At 33.3% G+C, this 18,269-nt stretch overlaps 1 long non-coding RNA gene across 1 annotated transcript in view; it reads left to right on the top strand.

Annotated features, from left to right (window-relative positions):
* Positions 1–16,823, top strand: part of LOC134268044 (uncharacterized) — a 21,969-nt gene extending 5,146 nt beyond the window's left edge. The window contains exons 4-5 of the long non-coding RNA XR_009992269.1: positions 13,035–13,109; positions 16,758–16,823. This is a non-coding gene — a long non-coding RNA (uncharacterized LOC134268044). The remainder of the gene's footprint in view (positions 1–13,034; positions 13,110–16,757) is intronic.
* The last annotated feature ends 1,446 nt before the right edge of the window (positions 16,824–18,269 follow it).

Raw genomic sequence — 18,269 nt, 5'->3', positions numbered from 1 at the left:
GATAAGGAATCATCTCCCCATAGCAATTTATGCAATTTAATCATTTTTACATCATGAGTTAAAAGTAATGCATTCATCATTAAGCGTCTAGGTTCAAACTATTTTCTACAAACAAAGAAAAAATGAAGACTATCCTCTTTCATGTCATTTTAAGTAGTCAGGAGCTAGGTTATTGTGGATTTTAAACATTGATAAAAGTTGGGCTTTGTCTCTTCTTATTACAAGAGGTTCCCAACCTGTTTCAATATACAACGAATTTCTCAATGCTAATACTGAAATACCAGTAACTGCGGCTCTCAGTCGAAGCTTTTCAAGTTTATCAATATCTGCCAGCGAACAGCCTGACTAAACTCCAGATGCATACTCGAGTTGTGGTCGAATAAAGGAAATGTAAAATTTGGATAACGTATCTCTAGACACTGAAGATTTATGTTTCTTGAGAAGTCTTAGTTTTTTGTAGCCTTTACTGACAATACTATCAATGTAATCAGAAACAAGTATATACTGACAAAACGTCAGAGATACTCAAGCTGTAGAGAGTCAGTTAGGAACTGTCTTTAAAACGTTTTTCAAAGTGGCTGGGGGAAGGGGGGGGGGCTCCGGGCATACAAACATGTACAATACGTAGGCGTCAGAACCTTTTTTTTTCCAAAGGTAGACTTAGTATAGACATTGAACATTGCAGCTTAGATTTAGCCCCCTCCCCCACTTTTCACTGAAACGTTGCAGTATAGGTTAAAAATGGCAAACCTACCCTCCCCCGAAATAGGATTTTCGTGTTTGGACAATGGAAATGTTTTCCTTTTTTTTTTTTGCTTGTCAGGTTATTTTGTAGGTCTAAAAAAATTCTTACACTCAGCCCCCCACCCTTACTTTCATTTACTTCCGACGCCAATGCAATACATATTCCGTACGAATCCAAAAGAAGTTATACCAAAGCTGAAGATAGTACGATTTTTTTAAATAAAAAAAACGTATGAGGGAGTAATTAACATGACTTTTGTGCTATTATTTTACTGTCACTCAAAGTGCACATAATTTGTAGGCCCATGAGAAGCAATTTTAGTTTTGTTAACGATGGGTAACCTGCGTCACCTTTCAGAGTAATCAGTGGACTCGTCCAAAGATGCTTGTCGGCGATTGTAAAAGTTACCCGAGATTCCTACGCTAAGAAAAGCGCGAAATCTCTGTATGGAAACTGTTGCGGCTGCGGAGCTTCACTCATTGTTCATTCGCCATAGAAAAGAATCCAAAATTTAACACTTAATATCTTTGAATATACAGACGTTTTCAGGATAAGGTTCATTTTTGTTTCTAGAAATATTTTTATCTACAAAAGTAATATGTTTTCGTGTTTTAAAACTGAGTAAATCGATGACCTAGCATCGTTTTAGATAACTCAAGCCCCTCTAGGGCTTGAGTAAAAATAACACCAAGATGTTGATGATGTGATACATATTCTAACTGACAGTCTCCAAAAAAAATAATTCAGGTAACTGGTTTGTATTTTGTAAGCTGAAAAATAATACTTTTGTTTTACTTGGATTAAATTTCAATGAACATTTTTTGGACAACTCATCCAGAATTTTTAAATCATGATTTAGATGCTGTTCAATGAGGCGCACATCACTCGAGCTTTTTTGTAAAGAATTATCGACTGCAAATAGTCTGCAAACAGATGTCATGTTTTCGGCTACATCATTCACATATATTAAAAATAAAAGATGGCCAAGGACAGAGCCCTGGGGTACCCCAGCATGCACATTTTTCACAGAAGAAAATAAATTTTTATACATGACTTTTCGTTTTCTATTGTACAAGTAACTTTCCAATCATTCTAACATATTACCGGAGATACCATACATTTTTAATTTATAAATCAATCCCCTATGCCAAACTCTATCAAAAGCTCTCGATAAATCTCAACAAAACCATACAGCAATATTGTCCTTCATCAATACTTTTTACAATAGTATGATAGGTTTCTAAAAGTTGGTACACAGTTGAGTGACCAGGCAGAAAACCTGCCTGATATTTGTAGAACAAATTATGCCTAGGTCACATTTCCCGGCCGGTAGCCGTAGATCGTTGGTAATCGGTGGTAATCCGTGGTGTTAGCGATGTCCCAACATCAGTCCACATCGGCCGAGTAGTCCTTAAAGTATCAGTCACATTATCCAGCGATGGGTATACGATGGGCAACCAATACGTTTTATGATAAAAATGACGCGGTTACCGGCCGGACTTACAAAGGCCCAGCGATGCATTGCTAATCAAAAAACGATGTTCCAGGATAATCTGCCGATGTATATTACATTGCTCATACATTGGTGAACATCGTTCGTACATCGGTCGACTACGGGCCAATGTTTGGTCGAACATCGACCGGTGATCGGCAGTTATCTGTTGAACACCACTCAACCCCCTGATGACCTCTGATTCAACGGATTTTGGACGATGCTCGGCCATACATCGGCCGATCCTTGAAAGATGTGTTAATGATGGGTCACCGATGAGGAGCGATGTGAGGCATCGTTGGAGACATCGCTGAATTTTAAGTATAAGTCACATTATCCAACGATGGGGTATACGATGAGAAACCGATGCGTTTTTTGATGAAAATACCGTGGTTGCCGGCCGGGCACCACTAGTGATCGGACGGTGACTGAGTCTTTTTTGCGAATCGGTGGGGTCATCGGTAGGAAATAATTCGTAGTTAAAATTCAGCGATGTCTCCAACGATGCCTCACATCGCTCCTCATCGGCAACCCATCATTAACACGTCTTTCAAGGATCGGCTGATGTATGGCCGAGCATCGTCCAATTATCCGTTGAATCTGAGGTCATCGGGGTGTTTAGTGGTGTTCAACAGATAACGGCCGATCATCGGTCGATGTTCGACCAAATATTGGCCCGTAGTCGACCGATGTACGAACATTGTTCACCAATGTATGAGCGATGTAATATACATCGACCGATTATCCTGGAACATCGTTTTATGATTAGCAATGCATCGCTGGGCCTTTGTAAGTCCGGCCGGCAACCACGCCATTTTTCTCATAAAACGCATTGGTTGTCCATTCGTATAGCCCATCGCTGGATGATGTGACTGATACTTTAAGGACTACTTGACCGATGTGGGCCGATGTTGGGGCATCGTTAACACCACGGATTACTACCGATTACCACCGGTCTACGGCTACCGGCCGGGAAATGTGACCTAGGCATTAACTACGAATTATTTCCTACCGATGACCCCACCGATTTGCAAAAAGGCCTCAGTCACCGTCCGATCACTAGTGGTGCCCGGCCGACAACCATGCCATTTTCATCAAAAAACGCATCGGTTTCTCATCGTATACCCCATCGCTGGATAATGTGACTGATACTTTATTAGCGTGAAAAAAAAATTATATACATGTTTGAATACAACTCTCTCAATTATCTTACTTACACAACTGAAAAGAGATACAGACCTGTAATTTGAAGTGAGTAATGTGTATTCTTTTTTAAATAATGGAAGGACATGTGCTATTTTCAAACTTTCAGGATAAACATTGAGTCTCAAAGATTTTTTAAATAACAGACAAGGTGCCTTAGCTATTGATTTTTTTACAAGATTTTAACATTTTGTGGCTGATACAATCAGGGTCCACAGCTTTATTTACGGACAGGATAGAAATAATATCAATAATCTCACATTCTTGGATATTTACGTCACAAAATTTTTCTACATTTTTGGACTCAAAATCAGATAGCTCATATTCCTCATCTTTTATATCAGAGATAGATGTAAAAAAGTTATTAAGTAATTCAATTTTCTCTTTATCTGATAATGTGTATATAGGCTCACCATTTTCATTCACCTGTTTAATAGGGGGTATTTCGGATGAAGTTTTAGTGTGAAAGACATCTTTTAGTAATTTCAAGTACAGCTTGTTATTATTTTTGTTTGCGTCGTTTAAATGAGAATCAATGTTGTCGAAGTAATTTGCTATGGCATATTTTTTTTATATTATTTACTCTATTTCTAGCTTTCTGAAATTCTTCTTTATGTGATTCTTTCTTGGTTTTCTGTGCTTTATTTCTTAATCTATTCCTAAGTCGTATATTTATTCTTAGTAATGAATCCATCCATGGTTTGTCATTTGGTCTTATTGTAACAGTTTTTTTGGGGTATACACTTGCGTATAATTAACATAAATTGTTTTGTGTAAAGTTTGTTGTTGTGCTTTCAATATCAGTTGATTTTAAAATAACGCTTTCCCAATCAAAGTTGCTTATTAAAATATTAAGTTCTTTAAATTTGATTTGATTGACATTTGATTGAAGACTATCGATCAGGCCCTCTTATTACATGTTTCAAACCGACACTTAAGTTAAGTTGATATTAAAACAATCTGTAAACTTTGGTAAGATTCCCATTGCTTAAAAATAACCAATGCAACAAAATACACGAGGGTTGTCCGGTAAAATCGTGGACAAAGCGTTTATCTAAAATAATAATGGGTGCACTAAGCTGAAATTTTCAGTAAATGTTTATTTATCATATTGAAATGCACAATAATCATTTTGCTAAAATATAGACAAAAATTTTATTATGTTTGAATATACTGCACAGGGTACGATCCCACGGCGCATGGTCTAAAAAACGGTTTTATTAGAGAATACATAAGTATTGAACCGAAATAAAAGATTTCAATAGATAAGACTGGGGTAAAACTTATCGTTATTTCACAATTTATTATGTCGTCTTTTTAAAATTCTCAAGACATTTGGATAATTTTTGGCAGTTTCCTGTGCATTCGAAACGGGAAAGTGGTAAACACAATACATGAAAACAGTGACGTTTGATGACGTTGCGGCGCACCAGGGAGCAGTTTAGTTTGATTTAGATGGTGTAATAACACCTTAAGAGACTTTAAATGAATATAGATGAAAAAACTTTTTAAAAAATTACCAAATTTTTAGTATAGAAATGAAATGGGAGTTTTCTTAGTGAAGTAGTTCTTGATCGAGTCCCCATGTAGTACAGAACATACGGTTATTGTAATAGCAAAAGACGCTGTCATTTTTGACCGTCAGTATGATTGTCTATTAGTATAATGATGGTAGAAATATTGTCCATAACTTACTAATAAATCTACAGAAGATCGCATGCTTGTGCTAGATTGGTTTCTTAACTGTTTATGGAGAGAAAAGTATGTGCAACAATGAAATTACTTAATCTAAGTGAATTATCCAACTTTATGTTTAGCGCAAAGATGAAACGTGACGCTGTTTAAGACACTTTGACGTTATCATCTGGAGCCGTTAGGCGATACAATACATAACATAAAATCTCATAATTTGTTCATTTATGCATATTTAGTGTCTTACGCTTCCTTCGGAAGACCCTACTGTTATTCTACTGTTTCTTATTAGGATCTTCCGCTTCCTTCGGAAGACCCTACTTTTATTCTACTGTTTCTTCTTATTTTTTTTTCCTACCGGATTTTTGACAGCGATTTCTCAAAGACCTTTCAACCGATTTTTATGAAACTTTCAGGTTAGATACCTTGTGTTTACAACTATTTATACCTGTTTTTAATTTTTTGATACATGCCTTTTTGTGAGTTATTGCCCTTTAATTGGTAATTTTGATGTCTCGTTTCCACTAAAAAACTCAAGAACGACATATGATATTTACATGAAAGTTGGAGAACTTGTAGCCAATACATTGTAGTTGTGCAGAACGATAAACTTATAAGCTGATTTCTTAAAGATCGGAAGCTATGTGACGGCAAATTTTAGTAACGTTTTTTCTTTGAAATTTTGCTCCTTTCTGTGAAATAATTTTTGAACCGAGAATATTTTGGTAAAAAATATATAACAAAAGTTGTGCGTAATTACAAAAGCTTTCATATAAGATCAAGGAAAAGGGGCTGGCCCCTATATTTAGGGGTTAATAGCTCATACACATTTTTTTTCTGATAGCTAAAAATATTGGTATATTTTGAAAAAGTTTGACTGAAATAATTTCGAACTGATTAAATCTTGTAATTTGATATAAAGAGAAATAAACTTCATGCTATATTTAATTGGTTTTTATAAAAACAAAAATGTGAGAAGCTTTTCAGGAACAAGTTGTCTACTATCGCCAGTGCCTTAACTGGGCCTCTTGCACAGTTTTAGTTGATGCATCTGAAAGATATAGTTTTGATTCGGTGTTTCTCTTTTTCTTTTTATTCAAATAATGTATGTGCACAACAAAAGGTGAAATCAAAATGATTTTTTTCTGCATTCTAATGTATTTTTCATTGTGGGCATTGTGGGAAATGTGAAGGTACTGAAGACCCGATATACTAAAATCTTGATTTGACCTGATTCATAATTGTCAGTAAATATTCCAAACAAATGAATTTTTGTATAGCATAATACATCATAGTCAAAAAGTCTTTAAATAAGTCATTCAAAGTACTCAATATTATCATTTAATTTAAGGTAAAAACATCAGGTAAATATCAGGTCTTTAGTATATCCGGTTTTAGTGCGTCCCATCAAAATCGGAAACATGTTTACAAACTCAAACTGAAATCGAAAAATGATGTGAAGTTGAACATTTTTTCACTATACAAGCCGTATGTAGACATGCACGCACATTTAATCTGCAGCTACGAAGTACTTTATCAATCCTCTGGAGCATTATTCCAAGCAGAATTATCCGATTTACATATTCTTGTGTGAATTGTTTACGAGGAAATTCCGACTATCACATTATGATGAGCACTCTTGATTCTGTTTCGGAGTTCCCAGTGATAAATGTATCGAGTGATGAAAGAGTTGACGGTGACATTTTAATGTATGATTGGCGTGGACCATGGGAATGAAGAATGAAGGTAAGAATTTTTTTAACCCAGCTTAGAGCTTTGATTTTTTTAGAAATACTTTAATACACAGACTCACCGATATATTAAATGTTTACAGTTCAGACGCTCTCTGTTAACCTTTTAAAATCCACACCGCTTTATATTTTATTTAAATATGTAATGAGCATGTAATTTCAACAAGACTCGCATTCAAAGTCATACTTTAATTCACATTACACTTATTGCTACAGTGTTTATTCTTCAACTTATATGTTAATGGTGCGACTGTTAGGGTGAGGGCAGATACTTATTTTGTTTAAATTTAGATCAGGCTTTTCAAACTGGACTTGACATTGGTGCATCAATGCTCTGTTCACACCGAGAGCTCAATTCAAATAAGTTTAATTCGATCGAATTAATTTACTGCGCATTAAATAACTTCGCATTAGCTTTGTGTAAACACTAAGGAAAGCTAATTCGAATCAAATTTTGAGGCATGCGTATGTCAAACTTAAGTCAAATGCTACATGTTGATGGTCAGCTTTAAGTACTTGTGCTATTTTTGAGTGAAAAACTAAGGAAAACAGTGTTAAACAGTGTTAATCACTAGAATGTGTGTACAGACACTGTGACATTATGTCAAATACATCTGCTTCTGCTTCTGCTTAAAGTGACACGATTTGTAAATGATGTCATAAAAGCATTACTGACGCCTGACTGTAATTCGCATTTGTTATGTTCCCCAAACGAAGTTGGGGAACATATTGTTTTTACTCTGTTTCTTATTAGGGTCTTCCGTCTCCAACGGAAGACCCTTCTATTATTCTATTGTTTCTTTTTCACTATTATTATTATTTTTCTTCGTCCAAATTTTGTGCAGACGATTTCTCAGAGATGCATGGACGGATTTCTTTGAAATTTTCAGTGATGATGTATCATGATCTAAACCTGATCCATTTTTTTTTAATTTTCGAAAAATCACTTCCGGTCGGAAGTTATCGACATTTAATCGAATTTTTAGTGACCATTTTGTCGACACAAAAACTCGAAAACGACAAAAGCTAGAATGTTGTCATTTTCAGGACTAATAGATGACATGTTGTAGTTTTGCACTATACTTTCAAATCTTCCGTCATTGCTTCCGGTCGATACCGGAAGCGAATTTAAAAAACCGCAATTTTTCAACTTTTTTGTTTTCCAATATTTTTCTTTGATATTAGATATCCTAACAGTGACTCTTTTGCAAATGCAAAATATGTAATTTGTTTTAGAATCAAAAAAGGCAGTCTCGAGATTTTCGTATTTAAAAATTTGAAGCGGTGTTTTCAATGGCCGAATGGTTAGTGCGTCGGATTGTCACGCGGGCGATCTGGGTTCGCTCCCGCGAATGTCCGATTTTTTTAAATCACTTTTTCTGCTAGATTTTTCGTTTTTTACTTCAGAATCTGACGGAAGACCCCTCGTTGCTCGCAACGAGATCGTATCTAGTTATTATTATTTTTCTTCTTCTTCTTCTTCTTCTTCCTGGGTACTTTTTTGTCCGGGAGTGATCTTGTAAACTACACATCCGACTTAGGTAAAACCTTTTTAGGGTCAGTAGGCATGTTATGTAGATTTGCGGAACAAAGGTTATTTTGCGCGCACGTGCTTGCAAGAGCGTGCACGTGCAACGCGTGAAATGACCAATATAATAGATATAGCCGTAACTTTTCTATTTTTGGATGAAATGCTTTGAAACTCATAATGTGATGATATATTAGTAGCATAGACAATATGACATGGTCAAAATAGCAAGATCTCACGCGCATGCACGTGCACTTCACTCTGATTGGCTGAAACTAAAGTCTCAATATCTTTCTTGATTTTTGACGAAATCCTTTGAAATTTTGAACATAGCCATGCATTAGGATATCCTACAACATGATATATAGCAATTATCATGAAAGCACGTGCATGCACGTGTGCTGCAATCTGATTGGCTTAAACTTTAAATAGCTATAACTCCCTTGATTTTCAACCAAACATGATGGGATTTGGAACATAGATAGATATAATGGATTTCTACAAGACGGTATGGTCACCATGTACATGCATACACGTGCGTGTACGTGCGCTGCAATCTGATTGGCTGAAACTTTGAACAGCTATAACTCCCTTGGTTTTTAACCAAACGGGGTGGGATTTAGAACATAGATAGATGAAATGGACTTCTAGAAGAAGGTATGGTCACCATGCTCATGTATGCACGTGCGTGCACGTGAAATGAGTAAATTCAAAAATACATTTGAATGAGCGTATTTTTTAAAAATATTTTTGGGTTTAATACATTAATATTTAGTGTATTAAAATATATAGATTGTGTTGACAAGATGATATGGTCATTACGCACATGCATTCACATGCGCACGCGTGCAATGCTAAAGTTTTAATGAATTTGATACACTTCTGGGTAAACGTTGTTAAAATCTCAAATGCATGGAGTTTGTCTTATTTAATGAAGCTTACAGGGAATATGGCACCAAAAGGGAGTTGGGGAGCGTTTGGGGAACATCTGTAACGGTCCCCGTTACAATTAGCACTAGTTTACTTTGCATTACCTGTCATGTAAACACAGTTTATTTTGCATTAGTTTGATATTCGCATTAGTTTATTCGCGATAATTTACTGCGAATTAAGGTAGGACACAATAGATAGGCCAAATTTTTCCTCAAATTCAATTTTTCTGAAACTTTGATAATTTGTTCTAAGATATAAAATCTCTCTGAATATATAATATGAAAGAAATTCAACCACACATATTTTGCCTACAATGTCAGACCCCGGTAAGAAGATTGTGAAATCAGACACTCGACTTGAGAATGAGCCTTATTTTAGAATTATCAATTGATCTATTGCAAGTTTGTGTTATAATTTTGATAAAGATAACCTTTTTGTTATTTTAACTTAGTAAGTCATACCGTAAATCTGGAAATTTTTGCCGTAGATTAATTTTTAGAAAATTTGCGCGTTCATTGCATTCGCAAAAATATTTTTCTTAAAAATAAATCACCAGTAAGAAAATGTAAACAAAGCAGAGGTAATTCGCAAAATTTTGATACGTAAAAATTAATCAATACCATTTTGACCCGAATTCGCAAAATAAAAAATTCCAGATTTACGGTATTGATACTGGACAATTTGAAAAAAATATTAAGTAAATATAGAACATGCACAGCGTCGGAATTGAACATTCACAAGTAAATATCCTACACTTAAAGTTTTCTAAAGAAAAAATGTATAATTCAATTTTTGCAAAAAATTAACCGAGTGATTAAAATGGGTCCCAGAATAAATGTGTAAAAATAAAGAAAATTGAACCGGTAGTTTCTGATATTTTGGCGATTAAAAAAATTTAAATGGCTAAAACAATAAAAGATTCAGTAGATGACGTCACAATATTTCACCTTTGACCTCTGATATGACCTTTACCTTTATAGTATGTTGAAATATCAGCCCTCTACTATTTATTGAACAAAAGTTAAACTGCATATCATATCAAAATGTTACATGCTTGTTTATTGCACTAGATAGCGTAAACACATTTAAAAATGTAAACTCCCAAGAGACCAACATATAGAATTATCTTATTTTTTCACAAAATATGACCCAATCATGCCAAAACATGTTATTTTTTCTTACAGGGGCCATTCATTGTTGTCATTGTTGTAATATTAATCCTTTTTTCTCCAGTATTTTTTAAGAAATTAGTAAAAATAGAATCCAGGGGTGTTTTGTACTACCTTAAACTCTCCGTGTGAACAGGGTACTAGACTTTGAAGTCACAGTGTAAGTTAGGCCTACATTACCAGTCTAAAGAGTTTCCCAAAAAGAAACTCACCTTGATTTAATGGATAAATTACAGATAAATAGTGAAAATAAACATTCTTTATTCAAGTCAGCACTATGCGATAGTGTTTTGTGACTTCATTAGTGCATTGTTCCTAATGTGCTGTAACACCTTTACAAACGGTCTTATCCTGACACATAAAAAATCATAACCAGATACCACCTTTCTGACGGATTAGTCGGTTAACAACTGTTAACCATTACCATTCCTAATAAGTTTTGACATGAACAAGTAATGTGTATTTCCTTTATTCGAAATCAGAAAAAACTAATATGCTTTTTTATTACATCATCAAATGACTGCCTGTAAACCTATATTCATAAATAATTATGGAGTAGTTTTACAAATAATACACATGCAGAAAGTGTGATAGTATCTTTGAACTCAGTTTGATGGTTTATCTAATCTTATAAGTTGAATTAAAAAAAAAATTCAATAAAAAATTTCAATTTCTTTTTGATAGGTGTGACATCTTAGTACTAAAATTTGATGCCAAGCATGACCATGATTTGCAAGAAGACTGAGAAGAGCATCTGTTTGAATATGACAAAGAATAAACAGCATAATGAAATTGAAACTGTCAAGTCTCAGTTTAAGAAGATGACTTTAAATATATCATATTAAATTTTGATTTGAGAAACAGACATAAATCCACAAATATTAATATATACTGACACGCAAAAGAAACGCAAGACCCTACTTTAGAGGGAAATAATTATGTAAAGTTAAGAAATTTGTATCTTAAATCTTAAGTTTGTGTCTGCTTAACAGAAATCAAAAATTGCATGTCTAACAAAACATTTGGTTATATTGTGGAGTTTTAAGGGTTTGTACTGTTCATCTTCAGTAATGCAACATTATTTCATAAAATAAAATCTCCTTTCGTTTCCCATAACGATGCTAAGGCTTCTCGAAACTGGCTTAAGTACGCATTTCCATTGGTCTTACTGGAAAATTTCAACGTAAAGGTGATGGAGAGTTGATGATGCAAAAATATACTGCATTACGCCTCAACGGAGTCTTATGTATTATATGCATAAATAATAGTCCTTGGACCAGAAGTTCAAGGTTTACTACAATGCGCTAAGTTAGAGCAATTCGACCTAATCATCTGAAAAACAGGCATTTAAAAATGGCAAAGAATAATTTCTTCGCTCAGATATCGATATTGATTAACCAACTGTATCATAAAAATTTAGCTGCAATTGTTGTTAAGGTCAGCCTTGCACGTTGTAATTGAATGGCTGGGAGGGGGGTGTTATAACAGTCATATGTTTACTTAGTAAAGTTAAAAGGTATACATTTAACATTTTTATCAATCTCTGATGTTCTCAAAAGTGAGTTTAGTTGTTTTTTTTTAAATCATTAGATAAAAAATTCAAACATTTGTAGATTACTGCTAGTTGCGTTTCTTTTGCGTGTCAGTATATCAATTGCCTTTACTTTTTCAAGAGAAATAGATTTTGCTACAGAATCTATGTTTAGTTTGAAATAAATGTTCTTGTTAAATGTGTGTCAGATCTTGCATGTTTACATCTGTATTGAGGTCTTACATTTCCAAGAGAAGACATACCAATTCTAATGGTGAAGATGATAAAGGTCTGTCTTCAACAGTAATATTTAAGATCTAATATGTGTATTTTTACATGCTGTTGGAGTGATTACTGTTGGATTATTTATCCTCGTCCTCATTCCTCATTCAGACTTTAAGAGAGGGTTTGCTAATTTGGTCAAAGAAATAAAGAATGGTAGCAAAGTTGACAATTGAAACATTTCACTTTCTGCTCACCGCTAAGAAGGAAGACCCATTCGTTGCTTTTCAACGAGCTTTGCTCTAGTTAGTATTATTATTTCAAATTAATTAGACTTAATTAGAGTTATTGTTTTTTCCTGTAATCGTTCAATGACGCATCATTTCAACTACACTACAAAGCGTTATGCTTTGCTTTTTAGGTTTTTTTTTTTATGAGACTAATATGTACTTCACAGCATGAAGATTAACACATCTTACCTAGCTGTCACTACCCATCATAAGTATTGACCAGACGATATTTTGTTTACGAGGCTTGTTTGATATTGAACGTTCGTATACGGATTGTTTCGGGCATACTCATAAGAATAAAACAATCTCAGTTTTGAAGACATGTAAAATTCCAAAATACTGAACGCTAATATTCTCTAGATATTTAGTAGATTTTCATTATAGATTATTTAAAAGCTATGTAATAATATGCATTGTTCAAGTCTTTCTATACATCATATACATCAGTTTCTAAAAAAAGATATTCATTCTATTATAGACCAGTGTCATACCGATGTGTAAATAATCATTCGCACAGCTCATTTCGGGAAGTGGAAAACTGCAATGATACAATGTAAGTAATATAATTATCTTAATTCTCCATGATTCTACCATCAGTACCAAACATCATAATACCACTGAACGTCGACTTCGATTCTGACATATGGAATATTATAATGTTTGTTCATATACTGGTTGCTTGAAACAGGGAATTCCTTCTAAACAATTCGAATTTTATTCTACAAACATCATTAGTTTTAAAAGTGAAGATATTTAAGATTCCTTCATACCATCTGACCTGTGACGTATACAGCTCAACGTACTTATAAACTCACATGGTTTTTCGCACAAAATAAGGTCACATTCTTATAATGCAAAATTATAATTTAAAAGGGATTTATAACCTAAGGTTTATCTAATTCTATTACTTGATACATAATAAATGGGAAAATTTTCATATTCTCTAGAGTGGTAGAATATGGTAGTTCCAAAGTATTTTTTTCATTTTTTTTCAGCCGTTTATGTATCAATTCATTTTAAACCAAACATTTGCTGATGCTTAATTCAGTTCATATAAATCTATATTCTCTGTACATGAAGGATGGATATGGAGATAACAAACAGTATTCCATTTCAAAGTCCATAAAACAATACAAAATAGTAGCAGAGCAAACACGGACCTTCGAAACATCAGAGGGGGGATCAGGTGCCATGGAGGATTCAGCATCCCCTGCTCATCGGTCACACCAACCGGGTGCTTCTTGTCATGATCGAGAAATATCGGAAAAATCCGTGGTCAATTAGGTGTATGAATAGTGGACTAACAATTAGTAAGAAAAACTTCAGTCAGCATTTGACTCAATGATATATTGTATTTGCTGACGAGGTCATTGTATCGACCATAGATCTTACGAAGTGATGATTTTAAACGAGATTGCTGATAGTTTTATTTCATCAACTTGCTTGTCAATAATTTACATCGTTTTAGAAATTGTTCATACGTAGAGCATGATCTTGCGTATCGAATTAATTGAGATATATATACTCCGTATGCAGATGATGGTGGTACTTGTATATTACAGCTTAATTTAGGGAAGTCAACCCTTTACCATATAGTCAATAGAGTCTGTGTTGCAAGCTGAAAATATTGCATATGAATTTACGTGCATATAAATATTTAAAAAATAGTGTGCGTTTTTAATTTTCCTCTTTTATATCTGTACAGTGTAGTAGCAAATAATGGGTAATCAGAGTATCGTGACGTATACAAGGACTTCCCAAAGAATCTGAGTCCCACATAGGAATAATAATTCAAAAAATGATCTTTGATACCAAAGACTTTAAAACTATTTTTTCTACATCAGTGCACTAAATGTTAATTCAATTTCTTGATGCAATCTAATTCATTGATGTATCATCTATACAAAAGAAGTCTTTTTATAATTTATTTTCTTGATGTATTATAGAAATAATGGGTTTTTTTTTTTTAATAAATTAAGTACTTTTTTCTAAAAAAAAATTGTTGATCGATAAATTTTGTTTTTATGGTTATCCTTTGAGCATAAAAATATACGATAGGTAAGACAAAATTTGCTTTGCTATGTATGAAAACGTCATGTGAAAATCATATTGAAACCTTTAAAATTATTATTTTAAAAATCATTATGAATTATATTTCAATTTCTGGCCGGATTATAAAGGTTGATATGCTCGTTATAGTAATGCTTAGTAATATTAGAAGATAACCTCTACCAGAGCTGAGGACCCTTAAACTTATGAAGTTCTTTTAAGTAAAATATCTTTCTATAAGATTAAAAATTATTTAAAATTTATTAAAGATGTACATGTAGTTCATTTATGGCCCGGAAAGTGATTCGAAAAGATAGACTCTACTTTAAATATTTTAACCCATCTTTTGTCATGCTTATAGGGAAAATATAAAAAAATTCTGGGAAAAGGTGGCCAAAACTGACCCTTTTTGGTTGCTTTTTACATGTAGGACATGATAAACAATTTCTCTGATATTATACGCAATTGCATATGTACAAGAACACTATATTTGTGCTTTAGTACAAGAACAAAAAATGTTTTGCATATTTTAAGTTTGTCTTGGAGTAAATATGGTTGTTTTAATATTCCAACATTTTTAGGATTAATTAAGGAGGCCGAGTCTAATTCCAGTGCGCATGACTTTTGGCAGCTTTTTAATTTCATGTAGTCATTTATGTGACCGTACACCTTTGTCAAATATTTTGATTTTAATACAAAATAAACATTATCTGTAACCCCTACTGATCTGAAAATATGATTTTACGTCAATAATTATGAAAAATAATACGCTGCAATGGCTCTATTGATGTCACCATTTTCGGAATTTGTAAGCAATGCATGACGCTGAAGAATGACGCATGACTCGTTTTATGTTTAAGACGTCCTTGAATATTATACTTAAAACTAATGACAGAATATTCAAAGAAACATACCAGCAATTTTAAAATAACTATGTTTTACCGCAGTAATCATATGCGCCGATAATTCATCTGCAGTGATATTTATTTATACCGTGATATGGCAATTTTAGAGGTATTGGGCTTTGAAAAAATAAACTTTGTAGTTATACCCAGACCTACCTAGATGGTGAACGTTTTTGAAATTTCGCAATTTAGTGACTTTTTTCTATAACTTTCATCTATTTAAATGAAAAAAAATCTCTAGGGCAGAAATACAAAAATATGGGGAAAATGTATTAAAAAAAAATCGGTGCTTTTCCAACAAATTCCCATAGGGTCCAATCGTAAAATTTGATAACTTTTGAGACGACCCCTGAACAAATCAGGATGGTGAACATACGATTTTTTAATCTAAAAACAAATAATATAAAAGTAAAATTTAATTATCAAAAAAAATATCAAAATCCCTAAGGCAGAAATAATTAGACTCGGCCTCGTTAAACTGACATGGACACAGTTTCAACCGTTTTATAAAAACCAATTTTAATGATACAGTAATAAAACATTTGATCTTCATTCGTTACTTCTATAAAAAGAAGATACAGAACTTTAAATTCTTCATAATGTAAGCAAGGCTTGCGTCTTGTTATATATAGAAAATATCATATTCATTGAAGAGAAAATATGTTCAATTTTCATGAACTTGTAAGGGGGTCAGAGGTCATAGCGTGACCGATTCACAAAATATCTTATCTGCATGTATATGATACATTTCTGTTAACAGTAAAACTAGTTTTAGAACTTCTATGTTACGTTTTAAATCGGAAAGTCTTTAAATTTTTGTAAATTAAACAGGCAATAACTCCGCTTTTGACGTGCAATATAAAGAGCTCATAATATAGTAAGTTTATTCGCATAAGCGATTATTGCTTTTTTCAATATAAACAGAAATGTACTGAATTGAACTACAAAAGATCAATGTAAATATTCAAATGATGGAGGGAGGTGATGTTTCAAGACCTAACAACTTCTAGGTCATCATACGTCACAACATTGCAATGCAGTTTTACTCAAAATATATATTGTCTCAAATGTAATTATGAGTAATAAACAATCATGTCAAAAACTTCACAGGTAAATGAACTTGTTTTTCTTACATGACCAAATCTACAGAGAACCCCTTACGCTCTACCGGATTTGATCATGTGATCAACCCAGTTCATTTCCCGGAGAACGTTTTAAAAGCTGTTCTTTTCTTAAATGATAAATAGGAAAGGAATGGTTGCAAATCGCTTGGATTCCTCTCGGTGTTTTATTAGTGTTGAAGAATCTGGAACGTAAGTAAACGCTTGACAAGCAGTTACTAATATAAAAGACAAGATCAATTCCAAATCAATGACATATTTCAATGTTTCAAGACTCATTGAAATATTTATTTCGGCTTTTGTTTCATAAAAAAGGATATAAAAAGACCAATGTAAAGTATAATGAATTCTACGAATATTTTCGGCATTTTACTGTAAATGGAGATTTTGTTACTGACTGTTTCGTGTATCTTGCTTTCAATTATGCTAATTCTAATCCATTTTTTTTCAATAAATCCCCAGAAACGCAGACGGTTCAAGATATGAGAGGAAAGTTGCCTACCATGGACCTCCTGGCGGCTTTTCAAGGTAACCCTTTCACGTTTTCTTTGATAAATTTGTAATCATGGTCAAGTTTCATTTTACATGCCATTGGATCATTTTTATTGTTATAGAACGTAAGTTGCAATATTCAAAGAGTCGATTTTTTTTCACATAAAATAATAGTATAGTAAATATTTCATACGAACAAAAAAGTTATGCATATGGCGTGAAAATCATCCTCAGAGATATATTTGCAAATATGGCCATTAATCACACCTTAATCTAAATTCATTGTGACATATATGAAGAAAATCTGTAAATACTTACACTTATCAATTCAACAAGGAATGAACCAGAACAAAATTTTTGTTCTTTTGCGAAAGTGGGGGAGTGGGGGGGCATTACATCTCATTCGTCTTTCAGTCTGTCAATTTTAATTATGAATGGGTCACTACTTTCCTTGGTCTTAAATTTTGCATTTAGATAGATAGGGGTTTCATGTCTCACATTTACATCATCTCTGATAAAAACTTTCCAAATCAACTATGATATCTAAACCAATGACCTTGACCATTGGCCTCATGAGCTAGGAGATTGTCTTACTTTTGAAAACATCAAAATTGTAGTAACTTTTAAATGAGATATGAAAGGAATTTGTATTGACGTGGCATTGTATGTAACAAGATCCTATCGAATGTTATATGGTTTTTCACTTAATACTACAACTACTTATAATAATAAAACTTTGTTGAAAGAAGGTAACCTAGTTAGTGCATGCACTATTAGTACCCGGGACCATCGATTACAAAGATATACAAGATGCAATTAAATTTTCTGGTAATATGTACAGATAACTAACAATGACAAGCATTGTAGATAAAATGTCACAATCTTATTGTGCTCAAAGAATTGTGCAACAGTTGATGATGTAGTTTTCTATTTATACATTTAAAAAATGCTAGAAGAGCTTGAGAGAGTCAAAGGTGTTGGGGAAGTTTATTACATAGATGCACTCAAGAGTACTGAAAAGAGGTTTTGAATACGTTTATACAAAATTTTCGCAATCTAAGACCATAATAAGTTTCAGATCGCAGGAGATGTGAAATCTAAATAAAATACGAGGTTTGTTCAAAAAGTTCGTAGACTAGCGCAATA

This window comes from Saccostrea cucullata, unplaced genomic scaffold, assembly GCF_032062105.1.
Source record: "Saccostrea cucullata isolate Sc308-1 unplaced genomic scaffold, CSIRO_AGI_Scuc_v1 ctg1493, whole genome shotgun sequence".
NCBI classification, from domain to species: domain Eukaryota; kingdom Metazoa; phylum Mollusca; class Bivalvia; order Ostreida; family Ostreidae; genus Saccostrea; species Saccostrea cuccullata.
This window is presented reverse-complemented; position numbering and strand designations above follow the sequence as displayed.